Source organism: Arachis hypogaea, chromosome 6 (genome assembly GCF_003086295.3).
Source record: "Arachis hypogaea cultivar Tifrunner chromosome 6, arahy.Tifrunner.gnm2.J5K5, whole genome shotgun sequence".
Lineage (NCBI taxonomy): Eukaryota > Viridiplantae > Streptophyta > Magnoliopsida > Fabales > Fabaceae > Arachis > Arachis hypogaea.
The window spans coordinates 113,651,105-113,664,312 of record NC_092041.1 but is presented as its reverse complement, the minus strand read 5'-3'; positions in this window follow the sequence as shown (position 1 = coordinate 113,664,312).

Sequence of the window (13,208 nt, the reverse complement as noted above, 5' to 3'; positions counted from 1 at the left end):
TCATTGTTTTTTTATGCTTTTGGGTTTATCGCTATATATGCGTTTTTATTTTGTATTAAACTACTACTTAATAAGTAATAATCTAGGGTTTGTGTCTATGATTATGCATACATTTTATATGAACAACCACTATATATATATATATATATATATATATATATATATATATATATATATATATATATATATATATATATATATATATATATATATATGTCACATTTTCTTATATCTGATTGTTTGTTTCAAGTTACAATATAATGTATAATTAATCACAAAATTCTGCTAGCTTTAATTTCTTCCTCAATTCCATGAAGTTTCTTATATCTGATTGTTTCTGATTTTTAATTAATTGAGACTAATCGAATTTAAAATTTTGATTTTTTTTATAAAACGTGTTGTGCCAATTTAAAAATAATATTTAGGGTTAATGATATAAGAGTTTAAAATTTTTATTTGAAATAAAAATAGTATAATTATGGATGTAATAAACTAATAATAAAAAAAAGGATTCTTGTGATTTGATTCACGTAAAATTTGAATTAATTTATGGTGTAATTAAATAAAAAAGATAATTATAAAAAAATTAATTGTCAATTAATTAAGAAAAGTATTCACACTTTTTTATAAATAAAAATATTATTTTTTATTTTTTATTTTTAATTATGTAGCATTCCTGATATACATATACTAAATCAATTATTTAAACTCATGAATAGCATTAATTCATTACTAATAGCCCTAACCAAAGGGTTTAATTTATTCAGTAATGCTAGGTAAACAAAAAAAAAAAAAACAGTTAGAATTTATCTTATTTAGCATTTATTAATTGTTGCAACAATTAATAAATATTAAATAAGGCAAGTTATGACTGTTTTGGCTAATTTTCTTTGGTTACCAAATATTTCTGTAATTTATTATTTCATGCTAGAAAATTCTTTTGATGATACCAAAAGTTAAGGGAATCCCCACTAGAAGCCTTTCTATTCTCTCTATATATTCTGTGTTAGAGTTCTTCTAAGAATATGCAATCTCAAAATTAAAATCTATCTGATAACGAAATTATACAGCACATTCAAAATTCTTAACAAATTTTTAGGCCTGACCATTTTTGTGAATATACTTGGTCTCTGCAGGCCCAATGATATGGCATATCAAAAAATTATGAATAATCATACTAGGAGATCCGGAGAAAATTTTACAATAGTATAAATGTTTAATTATTCTGTTGGTCCTATAGTTTCGCGAAATTTTCAATTAGGTCCCTATACTTTTTTTTTTTTAATTAGGTTCTTGCACTAATTTTTTTTTTTCAATTGAGTCTCTATACTTTTTTTTCCTTTTATTTTAGTCCCTGCACCAATGTTTTTTTTTTCAGTTGGGTCCCTATACAATTAAGCCAATTACTACTAAGAAGGACCTAATTGAAAAAAAAATTGGTGCAGAGACCCAATTAAAAAGAAAAAAAGTATAGGGACCTACTTAAAAAATTCGCAAAACTATAGGGACCGACAGAATAATTAAACCTAGTATAAATTCTTAAGAAAAAATATTAAATAAATCTTTGAAAATTTTTGTATTTATAAGTCTATGACGTAAAAAAGGTATTAAGTGTTTAAAGAATCGTAATAGTAGATTTATATAGATCTCTGAGAGAAAAATAAATAGTGTTCAATATTATAATTTTTCACAATTTATAAATAATCTAATATTTTTTTAGAAATTAGTATTTAAAAAAAAAAAAGCTCACATGAGAATACAAAAAAGTCTTACATACCGGCAAAACTAGAATAGTTTTTAAGAGGGACTAATATAAAAATATAACTCTAAAAAAATTAAAATTAAAGATCTTTATATATACTCTTATCAATTACCATAATATTTAATTATTTTTTGTGGTAGAAATTCTCTTAAAATCTTTTAACTCGTAATCATATATACATTCTTTCTTTTTTGTTATTGTTTTTTTATTCTTCTTAAATATGAAAAAGGGGTTATTCTTGCGATAATTGTCTTATTATCTTCGTCATCGTCCATACAGGCTTCAACATGGTTTTTATCTCCTTAATAAAAAAAATAAAAATAAAAATAAATTCACCACCTATATATCACTCACTATAGTCAGTAGTATATATATAATTGCAAGTGGCTGAAAACGACACATACAACTCAGTGAATTAAGTCTTTTTGACTTCTTTTTATTTGTCTAATTCTTCAAGTCTCAAGTCAATGGAAAGAACTATACATTGTGTTGAAGCAATGCACTAACATTTTGTTAGGCATGATTAATAATTACAAAAGTAAAAATATCACTTTAAGCTTTTTCCTAGAAGTAACACTACTTTTTTTTTTTTTATTTATTTCACGTTATATGTCCTTTTGTATTGAAATATAATTACGTATAGATTTTTTTAATTCTGTTGTCTTTTTATTCTTAATTGTTTTTGGATTCAACAAGAAGCGACATTTAGATATGATATTTTGGTCGACAGAAATTCAATTTATAAATTTAGTTTTCGGCAAGTGGAACGAGTTACAACTAATTAAAAAATTAGTAAAGTTGTCGTGTTCTTCATGACTATATAATTTGAGTATTAGTGTGATTGAGTATATTTATTTAAGTTACTTAAATGATTAATTAATGAGAAAGTAACAAAATAAAATATATAAAAAACAAAGTTAAGATAAAAAAAGGTTAATTTTAATATTTTTAACTTAATTGAAAATTTAATTAGATTTTTAAATACATATTTTTTGGAATAAATATTTGTTAATTTTAATATCTTTAACTTAAAAAAATTAATTACAAAATAAAAAAAATATAAAAACTTAATTATAATTTTGATAAAACTATAAATTAAAGACCAACACAATATTTAAATCTATAAAACAATGGATTGCTTGTGTTAAAATTCAGCTTCACCTAATGTTTTAAGCTTTTTAATAAATCTCCACCTCTATTATTTCCAATGTAATGTGATTACAGTGAAATTGCTCTCGATTATTAATAGGGTTTGTATGTAAGAGAGATGGTTTTGTCATGAAAGAAAGAAACTGAATGAGATTGTGTTATTCTTGGATGAGTTTTATACACATCGGTAGCTATATACACATGTGACATGTGGCAGAGAAGAATTGTATCAGAAATTCTGGTAGACCATCTCCAGTAGAGAGCTCATCCCAATTCTTATTTATGGTCCACTTGTCATAAAAAATAATTTCACATTAATTTTTGTCATAAACAGTAAATAGAAACTCAAAGCATCTCTCTTTTCTCTATTAAAAAAGACTAACTTTAGTCCCTATTATGATCTCACTTAATTAATTAATTAAAATACTTTAAATTTTTTAATAATATTATTTAAATTTATAAATTTAAAAATAATTCACTATTAAAAAATTTTATATAAAATTATTAATTAAATAAAAATATAATTATTTAATTAATTAAGATTTTATATAATTATTTATTTTTTAAATAACTTGACAAATGACAAATTATTATTGGACAACAAAAGTCTCCATTCAAAAGAACTTTCCCATCTCGATCCAAGAGAAAGAACTCTTTCTCATCTCACTCCAACGATTGGTTCCTTTTTTTTTTAACACATACAGTAATAGAAACTCCAAAAAAGTAACCATTAGAATTGCTGTTAGAAGTTAGAACAGAAATGGAATCTTGCCCACTAAGAAACTATATATTCGGAGTTTGATAGCTCAAGTACAACAAGATTTTAAACCAACTTAGTTTTTTTTTTTCGATCTTTCACCGTATCTCCTAATTTTACAGGTTAAAATGATTAATACATTGAAGTATTAAGTTTTATTTAGGAGTTTGTCGTTGGTCAATGAATTATTGCATGCACAATACAGGATTAAAATTCTCTGATATTTACTTAAGCAGATTAGTAAGCTAACTACTGAACTAATTCAACTTAATTTTAAACCAATTTAATTGATCGAGTGCAGGAGTAGAGCTAGATAAAATATTAAAAAAAAATAAATATTTACATAATAAAATAAAATTAAAATAAAATTTTAAAAGAGACTAAATTAAAATTTACATATAATTTATATATAAAAAAATTAAAATTATAGAACTATTGCTCTCCTTTTCCACTATGTGGCTCCGCCACTAATGAAGTGATGGACTCATTTATTTATTTAACAGGAGTTTAAATTCTGCTTCATATATACATGCAATCATCTATTAATTTTATAGTATCTATTAAGATGTCTCTATATATAACTAGTATTAATTACAAAAATATTGTGTTTGATCTTTAATTGTTTCTTATTATTACTTTTATCATGATTAAAAATATTTTTTCTTTAATTTCAGCTATTATTGTTTTTAGAAAAAAAATGAAAACGGAAAATAATTATAAAATATTAAAATTATAACATTAACAACTAATGAATGATACTTAAATATTATAATATACTAATTAAGAATTAAAAATAAATATGAACTAAAAATAAAAAATGGGAGAGAAACCAATCAATTAATCGGCAATAATATTCGGCATTTGATTGATGGTGTTCATAAGTTGCAGATCGTTGACTGGTTTAAAAATCAAAGATCCATGAAAATATATATATAATTCTTAATCTTGGAATAGTCAAAAGAATTGAGCAACCTATTATCGCCGTCCTCATCAGAGCTAGAAACAAAATATCAGCAACATTATCCTTTTTTTATATATATTTATAGAAATAAAATTTCATTTATTCATGAGCGCGAAATGACGCTTACAAATCACAACAGTAGGCTAATTTTATGGTGTCTTTTGTTTGGTGTCTAATTTCTGTCTAAATTATTTTTTTATAGTAATTTCAAAGTATTTAAATTTTTTTAATTTTTATATTTTTAAATTTAAAATTAATTATTTTATCTATTTTAGTAATTAGACAATACTTTTTAGGCACCATAACAACTACCAACAGTCTAAATCTTGGTCTAATGAGAATACAAATATTATTATTATTATTATTATTATTATTATTATTGTTATTATTATTATTATTATCACAGTTTGATGTTATTATCAAATAAGCTTCAATATAAAATTCAATAATCAAATCTTGATACTAAATAATATTACATACAATAATACTTTTTTATATAAAAATATACTACTACTACTATTTTGATGTTATTATCAAATAAGCTTCAATATAAAATTCAATAATCAAATCTTGATACTAAATAATATTACATACAATAATACTTTTTTATATAAAAATATACTACTACTACTACTAATAATAATAATAATAATAATAATAATAATAATAATAATAATAATAATAATAATAATAATAAGGTTCTCAACCTAGCTACATATGGTGCCATGAGGCTTCCTAGAAACAAGTCTTGATGAATACTTTTTGAAAAAACATAACATATAAAAATACAAGATGCTTGATTTTGACATATATATTGCTAATAAGGGGAAAGGTACCTGAAATTGACCTAGTGTCCCAATTTTAGTTTTATAGTCTATGAGGTCATCACCATTTGAAAATTCAATAATATTTTATTAGAGAACATTGTTGAGTAAGAGAAGGTAGCTAACTAATTTAGGTTTATCTAATGATTAATTTATTAGTTTATTTAAGTAAGTATTGAGAGTTTGAATTTTATTTTATATGTGTATGTGTAGTAATTTATATATTGTTGGTCAATAAAATTTTTTTAAATAATATATAAAATTTTAATTTATAATAAAATAGTCTTTATTCTGTTGAGTTAAAAGATTCGATGGAATCAATAAGAGAAGGTTGCATGCTTATATGAGACAATCAATAATGAAGGTTTGATGTTATGTATCATGTATGTATGTCTTACTAGCTACAACAACACTTTGAATCAATTAAGGAAGAATCCTCAGCCACTTATAACCATAAACATGAAAGACCGAGGAAGATACATATGAACTTCCAAGTAAGTGTTTGGGAATCTTGTCACAATTTCATGGGACCCCAAAAAATCTTGGTATTTAATTTAAGCTATCATTTGACTTGAGTCAACGAATAATGTTAATTAAGAATTCCGAACACAAAAATGAGCAAGCATTGGACTATATTATGATTGGTAGGTTGACATACACTATATGCAACATCTTTGTTGGAAAACTTGTTATCAAGAATAATTTAAAAAATATACTTCACAAAATAATCTTTAGTTAATAGAGATAAAATAATAAAATAGATTTAATAATTCAATAATGATTTTTACATAAAAAAATAAAAGTAGCATGTATAGTGGAAATGTGAAATAAAAATTGATAAAGTAGTATATCAAAAAGAATGGGAAGGGTAAATGATTTCTTTTAAAAGGTTAAATTGCTGAAAGAAACACTATGCAAGAATCTTTGAATGATATTATATTATTATTATTTAAATAACACACATATATATCTATTTCATACTACTAAATTTTGAAAGTAATTTAAAAGTCTTTATTGTACAATAAAGTTGAAGTCAAATTAAAGGGCAATTTACCTAAATAAAATATTTAGAAACACATTTTATCAAAATATAACTTTTTTAAATTAAAGATGCAATTGTAATTTTAACAATTTTATAAAAACTGTTACTAGTAGCAGCGGATTATGGATGAACGTAAACTGTTACTGGCAACCACAATTTATATTAAAGAACTTGCAACCAAAAACTATTATAAACAACAGCGGTTTTTGAAGGAATAAATTTGGGCATAAATCGCTACAGGCAATAGTAGTTTATGTGTGCTTTATGCATATGCTTCTTGTCTATATATACCCCTCCAAGGTAATAAGGTAGTAGTGGAGTGTCATTTTTCACAAATGGATAGTGAGGAGAATTTTCTAGCTCTAGTGCATTACTTTGGCAAAATTCAGAAAAGCAAAAAGCACGGTGTTAAATTTACGGATAGGGAACTGCTTAGCTTTTTATCTTGTCGTTAAGTACGTTGGCCGATATAAAAAACAGCATATTACAGAAGTTGGGGGTGTGTGGAACAAAGTAGGTAAAAAAGTTGTTTTACAATATTCCTATTGCTGTTGTGTCAACCGGTGTGAAGTATGAGACATTTGTGATGGGTCCGATGAAGATATGCAGGTCTTGTTTCACTGTAGGAAAAGTTTTCCCGAAGTTAGAATACCCGAGTTGTTTGCCAAGTTGGAAGATGGTGTCGATAGCTCTGGGGCATCAGCGCTAAATTCTCAGTCGACGACAATGGGGTGCCTCAACGTCGATGCTTGTGGTAGCACCTACTTGTTTGCTGGTTGATCCTCCATGTGTTGCAGTTGGTACAGCTAGTTCACCTCGGGGTCTTCCTGATTTTGCAGTTGAGTCTGGACCGGATCGAGTTGAAAATGCAATACGAGAGGATGATTCAGACAATGAACCATCGAGTTCTGTCACACAGCAACATCCTCCACCTTTGTCAACCTTGAACTTGGAAGCCATAGGCCAATAGCCTAGTGTCGATGCAACGTTTGGGAGTCAGGGACTACATGATGCAATCGCTCCAACAGAATTTCAGATTGGCCAATCTTTCCAAAGTAAGGAGAAAGCTGTGTTGAGAGTAAAAGATTACCGCATTCGGCGTGGAGTTGAGTACAGGGTGATGGAATCGGACCATCTTAAATACCATGGGAGATGCAAAGAGTTCCGTAAAGAGTGCACGTGGATGATTTGTGTCATGCTCCGGCAAAGGAAGAGCACTTGGGAAGTGTGGAGGTACAACTGACTGCACACGTGCTTGGCCATATCGATATCACAGGTATCTTGATTATCATGTCATATGTGCGAGGATTTTTTCGTTGGTTAGAGCCGATGCGTCGGTAACGATAAAGGTGTTGCAGCAAGCTGCTAAGGCTCCCACACAATCTAAAAAAATCAACACAACCGTACGTTAGAACATTATTTATAGTGATAATGGTGAACCACTACTTATACAACCAACCACAGACATGAAACTTACATCTCGAGCGCTCAATCGATCTAATGCCATGCGATACTGTATAACCCTTTACTCTTTCTCACCATTTGGTGGTAAGTATGATGTCCACCTGAATGATAGTAAATGGTAAGATGAAGGTTTAATACGACATATAATAGTTTATGAACTTGGAACAAATAAACGACACCTGGATGCCAATGGAAATGAAAAATCCTCAATCCCTTACGGCCTCAGAGAGAGGAACCGCCAAAAGATCCAACTCTATAGCAGCTAAAAAGGACTCGCCAAGTTAGTGATATTTCTATTCGCCACCCGACACATGCATCGGTACAACCATGCCAATGCAGCGAAACCCTAGCTATAATTATCCATGTCATCAAGATTCGCCACAAAAGGCAACCACCGAATATGAACCTGATTCGCACTCTTGTCACCAAATAACTAAGTGGATAACAACATCATAATATAGGCACTGCGTATATGCAAATAGTATCCTCAGTCGCATCAGCTGGTAACACCCTAAACCTCTCGTGGAACTATGTGAAGTGGACTGTCATCTACTTGACTTTACTCGGCGGTGGCAGCTCACTGAATAACTCCTGAAACTATTCCCAAGCTGGTCGGCCACCCTCCATGAATTTTTCGAACTCAGCTAGGCACCCACTAACGGCCTTCCATCAACAGGCAACCCAAGCTGATACGCCACATCTTGTAGCGTGATGGTGCACTCTTCGAAAGGCATATGAAAAGTATGTGTCTCGGGACACCACCTCTTAATGAATACACTAGTCAAGTGGTACAAATCAACCCTCTCTAAATAAGGTATGATTCGTTCATGCATAGACATATTTTGTTGCTGCCGAATGCTGTAGATACACCTACTCGACTGCACCATGCATTAAAAATAGCCACGACGCAATTAAATTCTACTTGATACACGCATAAACAATAAATAATTACTCAAAATAATTAAATAATTAAAAATAACCACAATGCATAAACACTAAATAATTAAATATATACTTGATACATGCAAAAACACTAAATAACATCTGCAACCTCTCTAATTACAAAAACACAACGAAGTCTAATATTTCATCCGCATTAAATCTTATATTCTAAATCATAGTTATCAGAACCGAACCGGTAATTAATTCGGTCATATGATCGGGTCACCAGGTAACTAGTTAATTGGTGAGTCACTAATTCACCCGGTTAACCCGATCATAATTAAAAAAAATATAAAATTATATAAATAAAATTAAAATAATATCTTAAAACTTAAAATGTAAGTCATTACAAATATTAATAATCTAATATCAATTTTTAAACATAACTAATGATCTTAAAAAAGATAATAAAGTAGTCTCTAGTACAAAATATGTTCTCAATTTAAATCAACAAGGGCGAATGAAGAACACAATCGGTAAATCAAGTCCAAGGAGTGATCTCAAAGTCGGCATCAATATCTTCATAGGACAAATTTGAGATGAAGACATTTTTAAAATTCTAGCAAAAGAAATAAAAGATTTTCAGCAACAAAAAAAATTTACCTAAGTGAGTTTCTAAGCAACACAGCAACAATCACCAAAATATTCAATTCAAACGTTATCATCCAGCAACAAAATTCAAGTATTCAACTCAAACATTATCCAGCAACAAAAAAATTATCCAGCAAGTATTCAACTTTGTCATCCAGCAAGTATTTAAATTTTCTCAAGTTCAATAACTCTAAAACCAAATACAACAGCAACATTAACCAGATTCAATAACAATTCTAAGTTTCTAACTCAAATTTTCTCAAGTTCAACAACTCTAAAACCAAATACAACAGCAACATTAACCAAACTCAACAAAAATTCTAGTGAAAGAACAAAGTAAAAAATTTGAAGGGATTTCACCTGATTGACTGATTCTGACACCGCGATTGGCGCGACACAAGATGACGACGACCACCACCCGAGGGAGCTGCTGCTGCTTGACTGATTCTGTCTGCTTTTGCCGCTGATGAACCGAACGCAGGGGCACAGGACCGCGGCGACGACCGAGATGAGGGAACGAGATGAGAGACCGAGAGAGCGACGAAGTGAGGAGTGAGAGATTGATAGTGATGATTGTCGAGGTGAGGGGAGAGACGAAAGAGTGACGAGGTCAGATGAGGTCGTGAGCCAGTGAGTGAGATGGAGAGAGCACAGAGACGAGGCTGGCTGGGTTAGGGGGTTCCACTCAGAGTCTCAGAGGTTGGCTGGGTTAGGGTTTCCTTGAAAGGGAAAGAGGGCGTCTAAAACAACGCCATTTCAGTTATTAGGAAAAAAAAATAAACACGACCCGGACCGGGTTAAATTAATCGGCCGAGTCACCGAGTTTCATGAAAATCTGTCGGGTCGAACCGAGTTTGACTAGGTAAGCTGGTTCAACGAGTAGCTCGGTCCAGTCAGGTGACTAGGTGACCGGGTTTTCGGTCGAACCGACTAGGTCGAGTCGGGTCTGATAACTATGCCCTAAACTATAAATCTTAAGGTATGATATTGTCCATGTCCTATACGCTACATACTACATTCTATATCACAAAGTCTAATACTAAACTATAAATATTCATTTAGAGAAAGTCTAGGGACCAGCACTTTTATTAAAATTTGGTCAGCACTTAATCAGCAAAAGAAAAGTGAGTAATTCCACACCATTAGATATAATCTTACACCATTAAAAATACTCATGATGGCTAATTGATGGTTACAAATCACAAAATTTGCTGGTCCCCTAGCACTCCTTATTAATTTATATATTCTATTTTTTATACCCTACATTCTAGATCCTAAATTTCAAAGTGTAATACTCAACTATAAAGATTAAATTATAAATTCTAGCTCCTATACCCTACATACTAGATTCTATTTTCCAAATTCTAAGACTAAAAGAAAAACACGCTCACCTCGTCAACAATGGCACCGGCAATGTATGCAACGCCGTTCAGTTGGTACAAGCTCTGTTCGTCTGCCATGCTGTCCAGTTGAAGGTCAACTGATAAGAAAACTCGAATCTGCTCCCAAAATCCTCTTCCTTCTCTCTAGAATTTCTTCTCTCTAACAAATTTCACACTCCACACCAAACGAAGAATCTGCGACTTGCTATCGCGGTTTTATAGCCCTTGTTAACATAAATCGCGGCTAGCTCTAACGATTTATATCCAAGCAATGCAACACATAAATCGCTAGTGGTTTATGCCTAAATCCATTTCTTCAGAAACTGTTACTGCTTATAGCGGTTTTTGATTGTACGTCTTTCAACGTAAACTGTGACTGTTAGTAACGGTTTACGTTTATCCTTAATCCGTTGTTATTAGTAGCGGTTTTTATAGAATAGTAAAAATTATAATTGCGTCTTTAATTTAAAAAAATTATATTCTAGTAAAATGTGTTTTTAAATATTTTATTTGAGGGAAATGTCCCAAACCAAAATACAATAAATTGAATGTGGAAAGAACATATGTTCAAATTTATGTCTCTCAAAAGGTTATCGCTGGTGAGAAAAATATAATTAAACAGCATTTCTATATACTTTTATTTTAATTTTTAAATTTTTATTAAGGCTTTGTTTCTGGACAATATCTTTTACAGATAAAGAATTACGATCTTCTAGATTCCATCAGTGAAGCTTAATGATAAATATAATATTTTTTAAAACAAAAATATTTAAAAAAATAAAAAATCAGTCTAAAATAGTATAAAATTGTTTTATTTTATATATTTATTATTATTAGAATAATTGAATAATAATAAATGTAATATATAAATGTGTAATAAACACATCTATTATTTTATGCATTTTCAATATTTAGTGACCAAAAAGTAGTAAAAGATAAAAAAAATACATCAGTAAATATATATAATTTAAATACCCCTTTAAACAAGCTATATATAACCCACATAAAATTAAAAAAAAAAAAAATATCATTTGATGGAATATAAAATATAATCAACTTTCAATAGAAATTGTTGATTAAATGACCAATAACCTTATTTTTTTTATTTTAAAAAATATTCATTTTAAATAATCTTATTTACCGTATATATTTTCACTGTCTTCTTATTCAGTGTTTTAAATAATCTTATTTACCTTATTTAATATTTTCAATATTAAATAACTGAGAAGCCACAAAATAATTATTTTTGATAAAGTTATTATATTAATTAAATTCTTAAGAATTTATTTACCCAAGAGAGATGAAAAAGGACCAACTTATTTTTGCTATAAACTAGAGCTTTATTTTATTTTATTTTATTTTGCAAATAATACTGTCAAACTCACCCTTAATCCTTAAATTATTAATGGCACACTAAACATATTCTAGAATCTATGTAGCATGAAGTCATGAACCCTCCACTTCTGAATATATATATATATATATATATATATATATATATATATATATATGATGTCATTTTATCTCGTAGCTCATATGCAAGCAATGACTCAAACTTGTGTGGTTCAAAGCAACTTGAAAATTATACAAAACATCAAAACCGTGGACTTGAAATTCCATTTGAGAATAGGTTAATTTTGTCCGATTATTAGACTTGTATTAGTTCAATCTTTTTCGTTCTGTTTTTCCTTTAAAGCACTACTACTATATTATTCTCTCGTATTAAAAATTATTAAAGATATAATTATTTGTATATTTTTTATTAATTTGAATTTTAAAAAAAATAATATTATGACAAAAATAATATCGCTCAAATTGGATAAGATTGCTTAGATATATTCTTACATAATATAAATTTAACACATCATATTAGAAACACACACAATAAAAGTGGGTATTGTCAAATTTATTTAAATATATATTCAACATAAGTTACATGTTTGTTGGTATGGTATTGTAAAACTCAAAATTTAACATTTTTTATCTATTACAATACATTTTTTTTTTAAATTTAAGTTGATAGAAGAAGATATATGATTTATTATATATTTATCGTGTTTCTTATGTAAGCGTATTTTTCCGTTAATTTTAATTAATATATATTATATATATTTTTTATAATTTAGATCAACAGTTAAAACAACTGGAACACCGGTACTCTCAGTGCACTTGAAATGTTTCCTATCTATATTTACAACACTTGAAACTTGATATGACAAGTCTTCTCCAAGTCATCTCATTATTTTTTTCCCAATTCTTTATTATTCATAGCAATCATTTTCAATGGTAATGGTACGTGGCAATCCATAATCCTACTTTAATTTTGCATATTAC